The 18,602-nt window shown below is 32.4% G+C and overlaps 1 pseudogene; it reads left to right on the top strand.

Annotated features, from left to right (window-relative positions):
- Positions 1 to 17,264: 17,264 nt before the first annotated feature.
- Positions 17,265 to 18,339, top strand: LOC122271725 (uncharacterized; annotated as a pseudogene).
- The last annotated feature ends 263 nt before the right edge of the window (positions 18,340 to 18,602 follow it).

The raw sequence follows: 18,602 nt of genomic DNA, 5'->3' as shown, positions 1-18,602 counted from the left end.
TTTAGGGCTCTAAATTGTGATTAAGCGCGCGATAGTGCATGAAAGAGAAATAAAAGCACGCAAAGAGAGAAATAAAAGCACGCAGTTATAAACAATTGCAAGTCTTAAACATTTTTTTAAGTAAGCCAATTCAATGTAATTGGAATGTTTTGCTATAAAAGGTATTTTCAACCAACAAGTTTTGTAATTGCAGTATTTATTAAACACAATTTTTTTTAAAAAAATATATCAATATCAATCTAATCAATTCCCTTTTTGTTTACGTTTTGCAGTCAATAGCGACCCAAAGAAAGAAAAAGTAACCAAAGAATAATAAAATACAAACATCAGAAAGATGACTAAAATTAATAATTGATATTGTTTTTTATAATTAATTCAAGTATTCTTAATAAAAAATTTCATTGCAAACTATTGATTCATCCGGAAAAAAAGAGATAGTAAAATTTCAAAACATAATAAAAGTATCCTAGGGACGACAAAAATGAAATCAATGTTGGTTAACTGTAATGTTTTAATAATTTTATGTTTCACAATTGTTAGTAACTGTAAGAATAAGAGCCAAAATCCAATTTGCATAATAATGGGAGCCGAAAATAATGGGAATCAATCTCCTTCCAATTATAAACTCGCAAATTTCGCCACAATCTATCTCGAGAATCTTTCGTAAGAAAAAAAAAAGAAGTGGGGAGATTTCCGCATTGTGATCTAAAGGCGGAATATATCGCCAAGTCTTGGCAACCTACGGGCAGCTGCCCGCATGGGTGAAAGCCCTTATATAGCAAGACGGAAAAGAGAAAAACCTGGTATGTAAAACATTTGATTTCAGCATTTTTTTCGAAAAAAATGAAATATCTGTAGCTTTCAAGATTTCTTTTATAGTTCCGTCATATATATAAAACTGCTTCTTTTCCAAGATAAAGTTCACTTAAAAAATTAACTCTCTATGGCAGAAGGGAAGATTATAAGAAGACTCGTCGGCGCCCCTAAATGCATTAGCAATAATAGTATAAAAAGGGATCTTAAAATTGATGACATCAACGTCTATATAAAAAATTTAAACCAAAATTTCTACGATGAAGCAAAAACCTGTACCACCAGCAATTTTAACTCACTCCTAGATATTGAATTAATTGACGACAACACTAAATTTAGCCCAATCACTGCCTTTTTCCTTAGGGATATGACGTAGCCCTAACACACGAAATACACTCTCGATTTTTGGTGCTAAGCACCACCTCTTCCCCCCATCTCCATTCCACCTCACTACTAACCATCATCGAATTACTACTACAGATGAATCGGTTAATGCCGCTTCGCGGCAGCGCACCGAGATTTATATGATTTCTACCAAGCTACCTACCAAGATAAAGTAGATATTGTTGAAAAATTTTAAAAAAGAATAAGTAAACTCCTCCCCAAAACTAGCTATAACTGAAATGGTTTTACTACCAGCCTTTCCTCTTTTCCGTCTCGCTTTCACCCCTGGCTGCCCGCGAGAAACTAAAAAAAAACAAATGAGGACCAACTCGAAAGGTATAACTTGCAGTCAATACCGGGCAAACATCTACATGTTTCTTTTTTAAAAAAATTGCAAATTTAAAATCCAACTGGCACCTTCTCGATTATAGTTGGCAGGAACAGATCATATTCAACCTACGAAAATATCCAATATCAAGATTTTTTCATTCTTATTCATTTTACTCACACCGCAGATAATTAATCACCGCAGCGCAAGATTTTTGTATAGGAAATTCATTATGTCAACAAAATATATTTTGGCCAAATAAGAATCTAGTATATTTATAATTTTTAATAAATGTGGTAGATATTTAAAAGCGAAATTGGCAATGACTTTTTTCTAGTTTCCATTCTAACAAAAAATGTAAGAATAATCTTATTTTCTTAACGTTATATCAACCAATAATTTATGACTTAATTTATAAATTTCCATTGAAGCGTTTTAGGGCTCTAAATTGTGATTAAGCGCGATAGTGCATGATGTTACAGTAGTACACGATGAAGAGGTCTCTTACAAGAAACGCCTACTTTCTGCTCAAAGCTTTACTCGGAATAGCGAACTGCATGATGATACACCTTATCTTAATGGTAAAACTGGGGAACAAATTTTTTGTTGCATTATACAAATACCTGATCGCGTCTAACTCAGGTAAGGGGATTTCAAATCTGAACTTTGTTTTGCTACTGATGCTGCAATACTTTATCAAATTGCATTTTTAATCTAGTTTTTGTCCGAAAATACAAATTAAAAAAACGTTATAAATAACTGGAATTGGCGGAAATGTTGAGACATACTTTTAGGCGAGTTATGACACATCATTAGGATTAAAATTGCATTGGAACACATGCCTGTAAATGTCATAGTATGTGCTTCCCTAGCGGCGTATGATCTATATTTTCACATGGGTTCCTGTGCAATTTTTATTAGGATGGTGTGCCCTAACTCCCATAGAAGTCTGTCGCAACATTTACACAACCCTCTTTTATGTAAAACAATTTTAATCTTGTTGACAAAAATGTCAAATTGAAAAATAAAAATTCAATTCACTACAAAATGAAGAAAAATTGTAATCGCCTTGGTGAAAGAAACTTTTGTGTTTTCATCTTGCACATCTTTAACTGTTAATCCTGAACTGCTCGATACACAATTTCAAAGACAATTTTAATTAAGATGGTGTGCCTTAACTCTCATAAAAGTCTGTCGCAACATTTACGCAAGCCCCTTTTATATAAAACAATTTTAACCCTTTTGAAGGCCGTGGTAAGTATACTTACCACCACGTTTTACCACTTTTAATTTAGGTTTCCATTTTTCAATAACTTCAGCTTTCTTGAAGTGAGTTTGAATAAAATTGGTAACCATTTGTCACTTTTAAAAAACGTATAAAAGTTATAAAATACATTATTCCTTTTGAAGTTTGTAGCATTTAAGGAATTTATTTTATAAATAAAGAAAAATAAAAGTCAGTAAGTTCCTAATAGGTCATGTTAAATATATTTACCACCAAAAAAATTGCATTTTTATAAACTAAATGAGTTTTTTTTTTAATATCAATTACTGTTCTTAAAACAATTTCAGTTCCAAAAATACTTTAATTTACCTTTACTATAAATAAAGGGCGCATTAAAGGGTTAATATTGCACGTTCGACAAAAATGTAAAATAAAATAAAAAATGTTGCAAGGTGAAAGAAACTGATTGCAGATTTGAAATCAGTGATATGAAAGTATCGAACATATTTTTAAGAAAATTCAATGCAACAGGAAAAAAGATTGATCCCCGGTGGAATCATATATAAAATGGCACACGTAGTTAATAGAATTTCATTTTCTTAAAAGTTAACAAGAAAGCACATATTTTTTATGGCATAGTACAGGTTTTTGTAATTTTCAGCCAAAGTATTATTTAGGATATATTTATATTTTAAAAACTTTGGATATCTTATAGTTAAGCCAGACCGTCCATCGGCGATTGCTTGTATTTCTCATCCAGACTTTCCGGTAATTCTGCTCGAAAAAACGGTCGCGTGACGTTTACCAGCTATTATATTCAACCTCTGCCGGTATAAGCCTTCTTGTTATTAATTACAGTCTCAATGCGTTGTGTATCGGTTATTCAAAATTTTCTTTTTTTTTTAAAACCTGTTTTAAAAACTTACGAACTGTTCAAAAATAAGACGAAATCGTGAAATCTTAGAATTTGAAAACTGTACTACAGTATCATACAAACGTGTTCTAGAGATGTGCACTAGAGGTATGGTGTTAAGTACGAGCAGGAGAAGACAGGACTTTTGACATGCTTTCATAAGCATAGATAGATTTATATTCATCAAAAAAATATCATTTCTACCGCAATTGATTGAGTATCAAATATATCTGGAAAACGACTCGATATATTTTATACTCGGTCAACCTACTAGGAGTAGAACCTAGATTGCTTGGAAAGTACTCTGACTTAGTAATGTGGCACTGTTTAATTATAGATTATAGCTAGCAGTTTTGTTAACGAAGTATCAGGAGTAAATTTTTCGGAAATATTTTTTATAAACTTTACACTTCGCACCATGCTTCACCAAAAAACAAAAGAGAGCTTGAACTGGGATTGTTTTCCATTGAAAGAATATTAACTGCTCGATGGATAGCTTCACATCTACTACGAGCTGTGTCAGACGTTAGGAAAAATTATGCTGCACTGCACAGTCCTTTTTCCAATGCTTCTGTAGAAATGCCCTAAAATTCAACAGATTAGACAAAAGTTTCAGGACCTAAACTAAGGTCTCTGGAAACCAGTTTTGTGTGTGAGTTTAGACATTTTCTTGATGCTCTTACGGACGTAGCAGATTTATCTATTGATCTCAAGAAACCTGGTTTGACACTACCTGCAGCCCACGAATTAACTCGTCAAGTATGAGTAGAAGAGTCAATCGCAGATAAAGGAATGCATGATGATTATTTCAAATATACTGAAAAAAATATCTTAAGATCGGCGGTGAAATGACCACAGTATGTAAGCCCTAAAGTTTTAATTAGGATAAATCCACCAAGAAAATGTGCAAAAGATTTAAATTGAATAACATAAAAATGTGCTGCTGACTTTGTAAGTTGAGTACATTAGCGTCACAAGTCATAAAGGAATTAATATCTTATGCTGGGGAAACCGATCTATTAAACATCACGACCTAGATTTGAAGGTAGTGATGTCTGAAAAAGGAACGAATCGATATTTTAATCAACTCTTTTTTTGTGAATCGATTCATCAAGTTCGTTTTTGAAAAAGAATCGCTTCTTTTTTTTCTTCCTTTTTCTTTTTGTCAATATTTGGTACTCTACTCTGTATAAGCTTATTCAGAGTTAGTACTTATACTTACTAAGCATCCGCATATGCATTTGATACAGCATTTCGTTTATACAATTATTCATGCTAAAATCCCAAAGCAGTTGAATAGACACAGGTCCATTCTCACACTCGAGTATCATGTAAATGAGAATCTGATTGGTTGAAAATATTTACATGCGAAAAACTTGCTAATAAGGTACTCTTATGAATGAAATTTTTCACAAGAGGACGATTCGTATCCAATGAGAAAGGCCCCACTGTCAACCTTAGCGCACCACCAGGCTTCAGAGGTGATTTATGAAATGAACTCACTTGAGGGATGAAGGGAATTAAAAATGCTATTAATGCAATCCGTACTGCAATCTGATGCAGGGAAAAGTGTGCATTACTCTCTCTTTTTTTCTTTTTATCTACGAAATTAATTAACTCTATCAAAAAACAACAATTTAAAAATGGCAACAACAACTGAAAAGCTGTCTTCTACAGTTTCGGTTCTTCCTTTCAAATAATATTAAAGCTGCAAAGCCCAGATATTACTTTTCAGTCCTTTAGTATTAAAGAACGAATTTTTTCACTTTAATTTTCAATTTATAAATTTCAGTAAATGTGAATCAAAGCAGAGTTTTATGTTATCGTTTATTCTATGCCAAGAAGTGAGAACTATAGGAAATGAAACCGTTGCTCTGATTGGGTAATGAACTGAAGTATGAATGCAAACCTCTGATTGGTTGGAAATGAGCTGAATGAGGGAAAAAAGAGTCGAGAGTCGAATAAAAGACTTAATCAACTGTTTGCCTGTCTCTTTGCATTAAAAGAATCATAAAGCCAAACGAATCGATTCTTTTGAACTGTTTCCTATCCCTTAACATTGAAGTCTGCTCAAAGAGTTAAATTGAACTTCTAAACGATTCATTTGAGTCGTTTCGTATCTCTTAACATTGATATCGGTTCAAAGATTTGATTTGGACTTCTAATCGGTTCTTTTGAGTCGTTTTCCTGTACTTTAACATTGCATTCGATTCATTGAACTGTTTAAACGATTCTTCGAGTTGGTTATTCGATTCATTTGAGCAGTTTTATATCTTTTAACATTAAAAGAACTGTTTTGTGAAACGAATCGATTCTTTTCGGTATTATCTTTCATTCTAATATTAAAGTTTACCTTCAGAGGGATGGGGGTTATGAAGAGGGGCAAGTAACCAAAAATTTTTAGAGAAAGGACATTTTTTTTTTCTTTAGGAACAAGAGAAAAAAAAATTTATCTTTTTAATGGTTGAAAATTGTTTATTGAATATTTAGAGTAAATATTCTTCAATGCTGAGGGGAATTTTTGTATTTTTTTTTATTTGTTTAGAATATTTTTAGACAAATTTATAGAATATTCAATTCACATCCTCTCACCTTTTCAATTATAAATCTTATAAATATCCAGTGATTTTGTAAAACGAAAATGCTTCTTTTTTCAGGGGGTGAAATGAGACAATTTTTAAAATTTCTTTTCGTAGGAGATAAATAATATGTCATACCTCTCCAGATGATTATTTTTCCTTACTGTAGTTTTTCATTTGAAAATAAAGTTCGAATTCTCAAACGATGAAATATTAAATTTTCATGGATTCCTGAATAACTTTTTAAAAAAAGTTAATAAAAAGAAATGTATCAGTATATGTCTTTATCTTTGCATTTTTGTTGTCTTCGCAAAACGAAAATATACGAAGACAACGGTCCTCCAAGGCTGATGGGGAGGTACGGGATCTCCCCATCAGCTTTGGAGGAGTGGATTCTGAATCGATTTTTCTTAAAGTTTTAAAACGCTTTATATTGACGGATTAAAAAATAATAGTAATAATTTTTAATGAAATTGTATTTTCAAACAAGTATTTAAAAAAATGATAAATATTAAAATTCTAAAAAATTATTAGTATTGCCTACATTAGCAGTTCCCAAATGGTGTTTCGCGGAACCCTAGGGTTCCGTTAAGAATTACAGGGGTTCCACTAGTTAGTACTTCTTATAGCCGCATTCGAGTGGACCACCCAAGGGGAGCTTTTGCACCCTAGAGCCCAAGATCTAGATTAAAGGTTCCCAATTGGTGCTCCGGGAAGCCCTATGGTTCCGTGGAAAAGTTACAGCAGTTACACGAGATAGTACTTTTATAGCCACCCAAGTATAACATTCAACTTCTGAACCCTAGAGTATAAGGTCTAAAAGAGTGGTTCTCAAATGGTATTCCGTGGAACCCTAGAGTTCCGTCAAGAATTGATAGGGTTCCGCTAGTTGGTACTTTTTTTAGCCACATTCGGCTGACCACTTAACTGGAATATTCTGCGTCTGCACCCTAGAGCCCAAGATCTAGATTAAAGGTTCCCAATTGGTGTTCCGGGGATCCCTATTGCTCCGTGCAAAAGTTATAGCGGTTACACGAGATAGTACTTTTATAGCCATACAAGTAGAACATTCAGCTTCTGCACCCTAGAGTACAAGGTCTAAAAGAGTTGTTCCCAAATGGTGTTCCGCGGAACCCTAGGATTCCACTAAGAGTTACAGGGGCTCCGCGAGTTAGTACTTTTCATAGCCAGTGATGAGTTTGAAAACCTCAGATTGTATATAGGTAAAATCTATAATTTATTTAACATTTCGGTTGCCGTTATGAAATTAATTCTGAGAAAATGCCAATAAAATGGAAGTGGCATTTTTTAAAAGAAAATGTAATATTTCTAATAACAATATAATGAATAAATTATGAAAAGGACAGGCACTCATGAAATATTGCATTAGTATTTCTCATCACGTTTTTCTGATCAAAATAATTTTCTTCTTTAATAAATAAATATGTTTCCTTAATTACCATTTCCAACGTTTTTAGCAGTTTTTCTAAATTTCCATTTCGAAGCAGACCATAATTCGGCTTATTTTAACTTATTTATATTATTTATTTTCAACTTAAACACTAAAAACGAATTCCTAATTACACTAAATATAGAACTGAAAATTTAACTTTCAATTATTAATGATAAAACGATGAAAATTCTTCCTCCTTCTAGTTAAATATTTTAAAAAATAGTTTTTAATAGGCTATAACGCTCAGTATTTCCCTAAAAAAAATTTTGTTTAAAGTCGAGTGTTCCGCCGAAAGAAGGTTAATTATTTAGGGTTCCATTGCCGAAAAATATTGGGAACCGTTGACCCATATCATCATCTTCAAATACTAAAACAGTCTAAACTAATTTGTACGACTTCCACTTATAAAGACTCTTCCTTTCATCGATTCCTTTTTTTTAAATGGTCGTTAGGACCATTTAAGAAAAAGAATCGATTAATAAAACCGTTCATTTTAGTGAATTGATTCTAAAGAATCGATTAATTTAAATGAATCGATTGGCACATCACTAGTTGAAGAGTAGAGTTTTAAAGTGGACAGAACACTTTTTATTTAATAATAATATCGCTCTTACGAAAAATCCCTAAATTAGTAATTTAAATTCCATTTTACTACCACCGGGGAAAATCATCCTCGAAACCTGGCAAGTAGGCTCATTATTTCTTCACATGTTCTCAGCATCAGCATCAGCAATGCTAGCTTGCTAGCATTGCAATTGCAGTGAACTTCAATTTTTTACATCAGTTTAATAAATATAACGTCAATAACTGTTTAGAAAAAATATTTTAAATTATGTTTAACTTAATTAGTGGTAGAAATATTAGAATATAATTTCTGTTTGGTTATCTATAAGTGTAAATAAATAACTAAATTAATAAAATGGAATGAATTAAATAAATAAACAGACTACCTTGAATAACTTTTGATCTAATTATCAGATATTTACAAAATAGGACTCATTCCTTCGAGAGGGTGATCTCAAATATGCTAATTGATTATTGCAGACGATATTTTAGGTTATGCAATCAGACACAAAGACATACTTTCTCTGAATACCTCTCTCTTATGACGGATATGAATTTTTGACCCACAAAATATGGAACAATCTCGAAAGTATGGCCTAATATTTCGGTTAGGAGAGTGGTCCAAGATTTGGACCCTTAATGCTAATTTTACTTTTTGGCGTATTCCCCCATTTCTCTAAAACTGTTTAAGCGAATTGAAAAATTTTTGCTCACAGTTATAAATTTTTTTTACCCAAAGAAAATTCCCAGAGATGCAAATCTAAAAATAGGAGCGGTGCCGCTTATCCGAAATTTAACCTCTCATAAATCGGCACAAATTAAAAGTTTAAAAAAATACAGTTAAGTTATTTCAAACATCAGTAAATTACTTAAGTTAAAAAAATTATGATTCACTGCAGTGATGAGAGCAATAATGAAATGGCCTATGTCTCACCAGTGTGTTGCAATGTCACCCAAAATCAACGCAAGCGACTTATACCTCATAAAATCATATTCTACGTAGATTCACAAATGGTTTCAAAGGAATGACGGCATTCCTCGAAACCTTAATATTGACAAATTTAATCATTATTTCATCAAATTCCTATCAGGAAAACAAGAAGTTCTGTGAAAAAGCATATCACTGCGATACTAAAAATTTTTCATCAAACTTTACCTTCAAAAATTCACCAGAGGATGCGACACTTTTATCTTGCACATTACTTCACTAGTGATGTTGCATACGAAGACGTCTAAATAATTTGTAAATATTTTTACTTAGTTCATCTCAAATCACATTTTTACCATTTCATATTATATTTCTTAATGGGGTCGACCTGAACTGCGCAAAATTTTCTACCCCCTTCAGTCAGTGACATCAATTATCGAACTATCCTCCTTACCGAAATTCGTCACGGGAGGGGAAAGAAAGTAGGAAATACAATTCAAAGAGACTAGTTTAAAAGGGTAGCTACAAAATTGGCTGTTTTTCGCCAAAAGATATTCTTTCTNGAATAATTAATACTGGAATAGGTTACTTATTCTTGTTTCATTAATTCAGAAGCATAATTTCAAGTGGTGCTGCCATCTATTATTTTCTTTTAAATTTTTAATTTTTTTTTCCTACTTATCCGTTGATTTTTCTGATTATGGGAAATATTCTCTAGTGAATGAGCTCGTTCATATTAAGATGTTTTCATTTAAAGTACTTGATTCGTATTTTAAAAACTGAGTACAAAAAAATTATATTACATGCATTGATGCAAATCCTACTCTAAACTGCAAATTTATATATTGTTAATAATAATGGTTATATAATGATTAATTAGAAGCAGTGGCAGGACAATAAAAGATATGATTAAAAAAATTGCGATCCCATAATTAAATGTAAGTATATAAAATATTTTTCTCACGAATTAAAACAGAGGGAAAAAAAGTTTTCTAAATAATTATTGACCTTTCTCTATGCCATAAACATCTCTTCTACACTAAAGCTTAAGAGAGGAAATATTTTTTTACCCATTTAAAGACCAAATTAGATTAATTTCCGTGTGAGTAAATTCTTGAAGCAACTCATATTTTTTATTACTTTCAACGGATGGTGATTTTCACAGCAGAAGACCCTCTACCCTTTTCAGTAAAATTTCCGAGTTGTATCCAGTTTACCAGGGTCTATCCCGGGCGATTAAAAGTTAAAAATTTTATTAAAAGAAATTAAAAATAGCAATTTATTATAGCATATATATATATATTTTATTTCATTTGGTAATGAAAGTAAATGCGAAGACTTAGACTGAGGTGATTTACGAATTACCTGGCCGTGGTTCTAGGAAAAAAAGGTACGGAAAAAAGATTTCTGTTAAAAAGGTCCCTGGACGAAAAAAAAGTCCCGGAAAAAAAGGTACGGCAAAAAGGTCCCGGTATAAAAAAAATACCGTTGTGGGGGAAAATATTTTAAATGAGAAGATGAGATTGAAGTCTTTGCTGTTTCACTCATGGACGAGATATTGTTGTCGCGTTGTTTCAAGGTAAGCTTTTTTTTCCAATTTAATGTTTTTTATTTATGACATTTGTTTATTAAAAATTTAATAAATTTAATATAAAGTATTGAATTTATAAAAATAATTTCTTTAAAAATAATTCTCCCCCCCCCTGAAAATCCTCCCGACTGAATTAAAGAATAAGTATAACTATTAAAATAGTGAGAAAAACTTGCATGGTGCGTTGAGTCGTTTCAGACTCTTCTTTGAAAATTCTGTTTAAAAAATTAAATTACATATCTCTTATAAGAAAAATAAATTAATTAATTAATTAAAATGATTTTGAATAATCTTCCTCTTGTAAAAATAAAAAATACTCCCGACTCAAAATTCCTGCCACAATTGGTTAATCTAAATAACAACTCTTGCACAAAATATTATTTAAAACAAAAATAATGCATTTTCCATTAAAAAATATTAAAATAATTCTTATTTTAAAAGAAAGGAAAAGAAAAGCACCAACTCAAAAGTCTCCCTTTCTTTACCAAAATCAGCGAATTTGAATTATAACTGTTAACCGTTAAAAACGAATAATAGTTGAGACAGCTAGAGAAGAATTCAAGTTGCACGGAATGCTTTAAGAATCCTGCAGATTTTCCATATTGTGGTGCCTTTTTTACCGGGATCCTTTTTACTGGTACCTTTTCTCCGGACTTTTTTTTTTCAAGAGACCCTTTTTACTGATAATTGTTTTCCCCCGTCTACCCCTGTCTGAGAAGAGGACAACTCGCTCCATAGAGCCCGTGGGCAACTGAAATAATGGCAGTAAGTGCAAGTCAGAGAAGTAACAGAATAGGGCAATAACTTCAACCATATGGTACTATATCTAACTGGGTTCAATTAAAGTATAAGGGTGGTATATTCTCGGAACAGGGATCACTTTTGATCATTTCCACTCTCTGGGAGAATCCAGTTATTTAAACAAGCTGGAGAGAATTCCACCTGAGAGGCGGAAGGAATTATAATTTTTCATATCTTATCACATACATACTTATATATCTAATAATCTTCACACATACTTAACATACATATATACTCATTGTTTAGATTGCTTTATTAAATATGTAAGAGAAACCATCTGGGTCGGTTCCTTTAGCATTACTATGGATTTGTTGTTGTTGTTGATTTAAGTCGCACTAGAGCTGCACAATGGGCTATTGGCGACGGTCTGGGAAACATCCCTGAGGATGATCCGAAGACATGCCATCACAATTTTGATCCTCTGCAGAGGGGATGGCACCCCCGCTTCGGTAGCCCAACGACCTGCACGCGAAGTCGAGCACTACATCGAGCATTACTATGGAAGGTAGTACTGAGATTATTCACATAGTTAATGATGGTATCTAGTTCTGGGTCACTTCTTATAATCTCTTAAAGTACAAAAAAAAATTTATTGAAAGAAAATAAACTTCGCCGTTTACGCGATAAACAAGTTTTTATAAAAATAGTCAAAGTTGAGGAACCTGCAGCCTTCTTGTTAGCAGGTCATGCACAGTAGTTAGTGAGTTAACTCACATGAGGAAACTTGTAGATTTTAAATATTTCTTTATTACATACAGTACCATCTAGCTACAGCAAACAACCAGCGCCGGATTTAAGCTTGGCGGGGCCCTAAGCTACTGAAAATGATGGGCCCTTATAAGTTCAATTCCAGTTCTATGCACCTGGCACCTGGGGAAGTTTGGGAAGATTTTAATACTACCCTCGAAGGAAAGAGACTTAAGGTGGCCGCTGTTAAGCCTGACAAGCGCCATCTGGTCCTTGCGGTAGCACCGAATGTTGAGTGCACCTCCTGGACGGGTGCTCTGGTACCAGTGATGTTTGGGGGTTATAAGCCAGGAAACATTGTCTTCTTTTTCGATGCCAGTTCCATGTAGGTGGGTGATTTTGGACTCATCAAAGTACTCAACCTCTAAAATATAAGAAACATGTCTTTTAACATCGCAAGGCGCCGAATGAAACGAATATAGCTATGAGAAAGGCTAGAAAATAATTTTCCAATGATTTATTGTCACTTTCACATCATACTGTATGAAAATGTTATTATTTAATGTGAAGAATGCGTGGATCATGCTGAGCTTGCTATTTTAGAAGCAAAAAAAAAAATTTGATTTGTAAAAATATTTTGGAATCAAATTATTCGTCGGAATCAGTTGAAGTACCTATAACACAAGTATCGACTGAAGTACCTATTGCCCAAGTACCCATTATTACATGTTTCTCAATCTTGCACTGTGAAATTTCTTACTATGAAACTTGGTACTTTTCAAGGTGATATTGAACAATGGCAGTGTTTGACGAAAATATTAATTTATCAGTAATCGATAAACTTGTGTTTTTACGAGGATATTTAGAAGAGGAGCCAAGACATTTAGTTGACGGATTTGGTATCTGTGCGAACAAGTATCGATATGGGGACAAAAACAGAATAATTCAAGCACATTTAGACATTTTGGAAAATATTTCGCCAATACGTAATCCGACTCCTATTGCTTCGTACTGAATGTAATAGTAGACAACAAGCTTTAATCGCTTTAGGAGAAGATATTAGCGTCTACGGACGTGTTTTGGATCCTGAAATTTTACTTGCTTTTCACGACGATATCTGTCGCCGGTGGATTATTTACGCAAAGGAGGAGAAAAAAACTCAAAAGGTGACTCAACTAACACAAGACCTATCAGATGAAGCTGAAGGTGCTCGAACATCCTCAAAAGTCCGAGGTTTTAAAATATAGTAACGTGTACAGTTAAACTTTTGGTGCTCACAGAATGGGATAATTCGTTTTGGAAGATTTTTTTCTCTTTTTTTTTCGTTTTGAACTCTAGAGCATTCGTCTGTAATACTTTCAAGTTCAATCTGCTCATCTTCTTGATTACTCATGGATTCTTAATCACACATCTATGCATGCCAAACAAATATATTGATTAATTGTAATTTACTAAAATTATAATGACAAAAAGCAGTTAAATTTTTATATCCACCAATAAAACTAAAACAAAGTGCTTTTGTTTCCTTCCAAACATCAAAATTTAAAGGGAAAATGTCTATTGGCGCCATCTGTTGACTCCTACTTTACTGACGGTCTCGTTGATTTATATAGTTTGTTCACCAGGAGTTGGCACTTGGCTCCACCTCCTCGGACGCAGAGTTCATTTCAGCGCGGAGGAGTAAGAGGATAAACATTTCCCCGCTTGAAATCGAGATAACCTCTAATGCGCGGAAGCCTCCACACGGTTTTTTATAGGTAGTCTAATCAGACCACTATGTAGGCAAACCAGTTTACGAAAAAGCCCTTTAATAGAAAATCTAGTAAAAATAAAAAAGTGTTAGCAAATATATGTCTAAAAATTTGCTTAATTTTTTAATATGATTAGTTTGTCTTATTTACTTGTATACCACTACAGCTATTCAACAAACAATTCAATAAAAAGATTGAAATATCAGCAAGTTTATGAAATAAAATGCACATGTTCAAAATATGCACGTGAAGATTGCGAAATAAATATTCTTGTCATAAGATCGCCAAATAGTAACCTTGTTCACATCCTTCTCCCCAAAATAGCGAAATAGTATCATCCGATACCACGTGATGAAGGCGGAGCCAAGTGCCAACTCTTGGTGAACCAACTATACCTTGGTGTACAAAATAATGCTCACCAGACCAGGATAAAAAAATAAACGCATAATTACGAAAATACCTCACTTTAACAACAACAAAAAATAAACTTTTGTTTTCATACCATGCATTCTTCTCTTTTATAAAGGAAATTTTTTATTTAATAAAATGTAGAAAAGCTATGAAGAATTCTACAATACATTATTAAAAATTTACTTATGATTAAGTTTGTACTTTACATTTAATTAAGAAATCAGTATTCTTTAATGCAAAATATCAAATTAATGTCATCATTCACCGTTTTTAATACCAATAATAAGTATTAAAATTTAAGGATTAGACTTTTACTTTAATAACATTATGAAAATATTAGTAAGGCGAAGAACTATGAGCTGTAATTTAATATTTTATCTAAGATAAAATCTTTTCCTATGTTATTTTAACATATTACAAGAATTAAAAAAGGTCTCACTTTAGTTATTAAAAATAATACTACTTTATTGCATACTACTATATACATTGGTTATTAAAAATCATTACCTAACATAAAAATGATTTCTAAGTATAACAATTAATTATTTTAATTGATTACATAAAAAAATTGATGATATCTATTAATTTTACTAAAAACGAAGTATTTCGATTATTTATTAAAAATATCTAATCCATTAATCTACACCATATTAAAAAACAATTAATCGAATTGATAGATAGAAAATATCGATTAATTTTATATCGAAATAATCTCAGTCTGTTCTATTTGTTACTGTTACTTTTGAATCACAGTAGCAGAAGTAACAGTGATAGCGAAATAGCAGTTTTGCCCACCTCTAGTTTACAAGTCACGCTTCACGATGAAAAACCCAAAAATCGACCAAATTATACTTTTTTCAATTTTTGTTTCAAAAAATAATAGTTATATCTAGCTACAATTTAAAAAAAAAATTCAATTTCAGTCATTTTTTGCAAAGTTATAAGCATTTCAAGATTTGTAAACAAGGTTATGTAAACTGTCTGTTTTTATTGTTAAACTGTTTTTCTCAATGTTGTTTTTTACGATAATATTCAAACTTCGAAAAGTTCCTTGCGCATGAGTTTTGAATAAATCTTTTTTTTTTCATATATATGATTGGTCTAATGTTCCGTAACTAATGTGATATAAATAAAAGCTGAATACTCACTGAGTATTTTTTAAATCACTTTAAATTGTTATTTAAATTTTTAAAAATTATATAAAGACTATGATATTTTGATTTTTTATTTGTTTAAAATTAAGTGCTAAGTTGTTCAAACATGTCCAATTTTATTTATACTTATTCAAACTGTAATATAAATGAGTTTCATGCAGCTACGTTAAAAATTCATGCGCAAGAAACATTTTGAAATATTGGAACATTTAGTAATTTAACTTGCGGATAAATTATTAAAAAAATTATAACTTTTCAACAAATTAATATTTTTGTTTCAAATTTTGGGAATATCTTTCTGAATGCTTTATTCACAATCTATGAAATTTTCATTAAAATTGGTTGATATTTAAAGAAAATCATTTTGAACCTGAAGTATCCCCTTTTAAGGAATTAATAACCTATGCTGGGAAAAACCTATCTATTTAGCATCAATACCAAGAATTAAAGGGAAAAATTATAAAACGGACGGAAAGTCTTCTACTTAATTGTCTCACTCTTACGATCAATCCACAAGTGAAAATCGTAGAGTTTTATTTAAGCAATATAGACCTCATAGAAAAATTACACCACACCGGTAACTTAAAAATACAGTAATATTTTCTTTTTTATATTAGGTGGTAGAAAACATATATAAATTTTACTATTTTATTGATTCCTCATTAAACGAAATCTTGATATATAAATCCATTTCTTCTTATACATTGCTGCAAGTTATGCAATTTTTGTCATGCAAAATGCATTTTAGAAATTTCTTTACACTGTCAAACAGGTAAACTACAGGATAATAAAACTAGAATAAACCAATGTAGGAAATCCTAGGAACTGAATGACAATGCTTATAGCTTACCCATCAAGACCTGTCTCTTTCCAAGTAAAATTGCCAAATAAGCTCCAAGCAGAAGCATTCTCCGATTTAAAATGAAATTTTATTTGCTTCGCCTTATGTTTTATGTTGGATCATTAGACGTAAAAACATTACCCATAACATTTTAATACTTTGTGAAGAAAGTAGGCGTTACTTTCATCCATAAAAAGCACCTAGAGAAGAGAATAGGCGTTATTTTTTCAATTGCTCCGAACTTCATCATCTAATTTCAAGTTATCTAATTATTATCGTGACAGGCGAGTTACGGTCGACAACAACTCAAACTATTTAGATTGTGGACAGGACTCTAAATTTAACTGGACGGTACAGGTGGCTTCTGTCCGAGAAAAATGTTGAGAGAAGATTGACTGTTCTGAAAAGGTAGGTTGGTTTTGAATGGGGAAGCAGGGAAACTCTTGTTACAACTTACAGTCCCTGGCTAAATTATTAGACACACTATAAGATTTTCTGTAAAATCTTAATTATCAGGTGATACTATACTGCTTTATTGTTTCTACTCGACTGAAACCGGTTTGCACTTGTTTTCGTTTTTGCATCAATTAGTTAAATTAGACAATATACTATATAAATTCTACGATTGGATAAATCAGACGATATATTATATAAATAAAGAATATTTATGATATCATGTATTTAAATAGTATATTATAAAAATTACAATAAATTTTTAGACGCTTTATGGGTAAGCTATAAGCACTGTAGTGTTTTAACAATTGCATGTGTTGCACGAGTTTATATGCAATACTTTTGTGGTGATAGGTTCGCCGCTCATCGTAAAATCAATCAAGTTTATTTCATATTGTTATCTGTTTGTCTTTAATCAATTGTGTTTTTACTTATTTTTGAAGTGAACTGAAATAAGAGATCTGACGTCATCATATTAGAATTGTATAAATACCAGCACGCACATGACAGCTTGTCAGTATTTTCTCCCATCACTTGCTGTGATGAGGTTTCTTGTAATTCAAACCAACTTGTATATAAATGTAAATATGTTTAATAAAATATTAGTATCTCAAAGGAGCTATCTTCGCTTACCTCAATGGTGACCCGGATGTCTGACGATACAAGCAACTTTCATTTTTCATCATCGAATTAATAGGAAACTGCAACTATGGCGGAATCGTCTGCAGTAAAAATTCCCATCTTCAATATCTCTGATCCACACCTGTGGTTCCATATGGTCGAAGCAACTTTCCAGCTTGCGACACCGAAGCCGATTACGGAAAGCAAAACAAAGTTTAACTACTGCCTCGCCCATCTACCTCCTGAAGTAGCCGCAGTTGTAAGGGACGTCATTATAACTCCTGACGCAGAAGATCCTTTCAAAAAGCTGAAAGAAGAAATTATTGCACGCTGCGGGGAAACAAAGTCCCAGGAAATTCGACGTTTACTCTCCGGAGAGCAACTAGGAGATAGAAAGCCTAGTGAACTCTTGCGCACTATGCAGAGAAGAGCTGAATCCCACGAAATCTCAGATTCTCTACTTTTGGAACTATTTCTAAATCAGCTACCGCAGCATGCTCAGTCGATATTGGCCTTCACTAAATTCAACTAGAGCAGCAGAAATTGCTGATAAAGTAATGGAAGTGTCAACTTCAAGTGAAGTTAGAGTAGTTTCTTCAAACCAACAATGCACCCTTGAGCTTTTAGAAGAAGTTGAAGCACTACGAAAAGAAGTAGCTGCATTGCGGACACGCAGCAGGTCTCGCAACCGGAATTATACACAGTTTCGTAATCGTCAAAGCCAATCCTCATCTCCACATCGAAACTCCAAAATGTGCTTCTATCATCGGAAATTTAAATCGGATTCTAGAAAGTGTGTCAAACCCTGCATCTACCAGAAAAACCAAGAAAGGCAAGAGTGAGTGCTACTAACATCTTGCCTCCCACAAATTGTCGCTTTTTTGTTAGAGATAGACAATCCAACAAGCAATTTCTAGTGGATACCGGAAGTGACTGCTCAATTATTCCAGCAAATAAAAAAGAAAAAACTCTTTCTACGATACAGACATTTAAAGCTGCGAACAATACCATCATAAAAGTATACGGTCAGAAATTGTTAACTTTAGACTTCGGTCTTAGACGAAAGTTTAATTTTCCATTTTATATTTGTGATATAACTAATCAT

Source organism: Parasteatoda tepidariorum, chromosome 1 (assembly GCF_043381705.1).
Source record: "Parasteatoda tepidariorum isolate YZ-2023 chromosome 1, CAS_Ptep_4.0, whole genome shotgun sequence".
NCBI lineage: Eukaryota > Metazoa > Arthropoda > Arachnida > Araneae > Theridiidae > Parasteatoda > Parasteatoda tepidariorum.
Note: the sequence above shows the minus strand (reverse complement) of the source record. Positions and strands in the feature narration are given on the sequence as shown.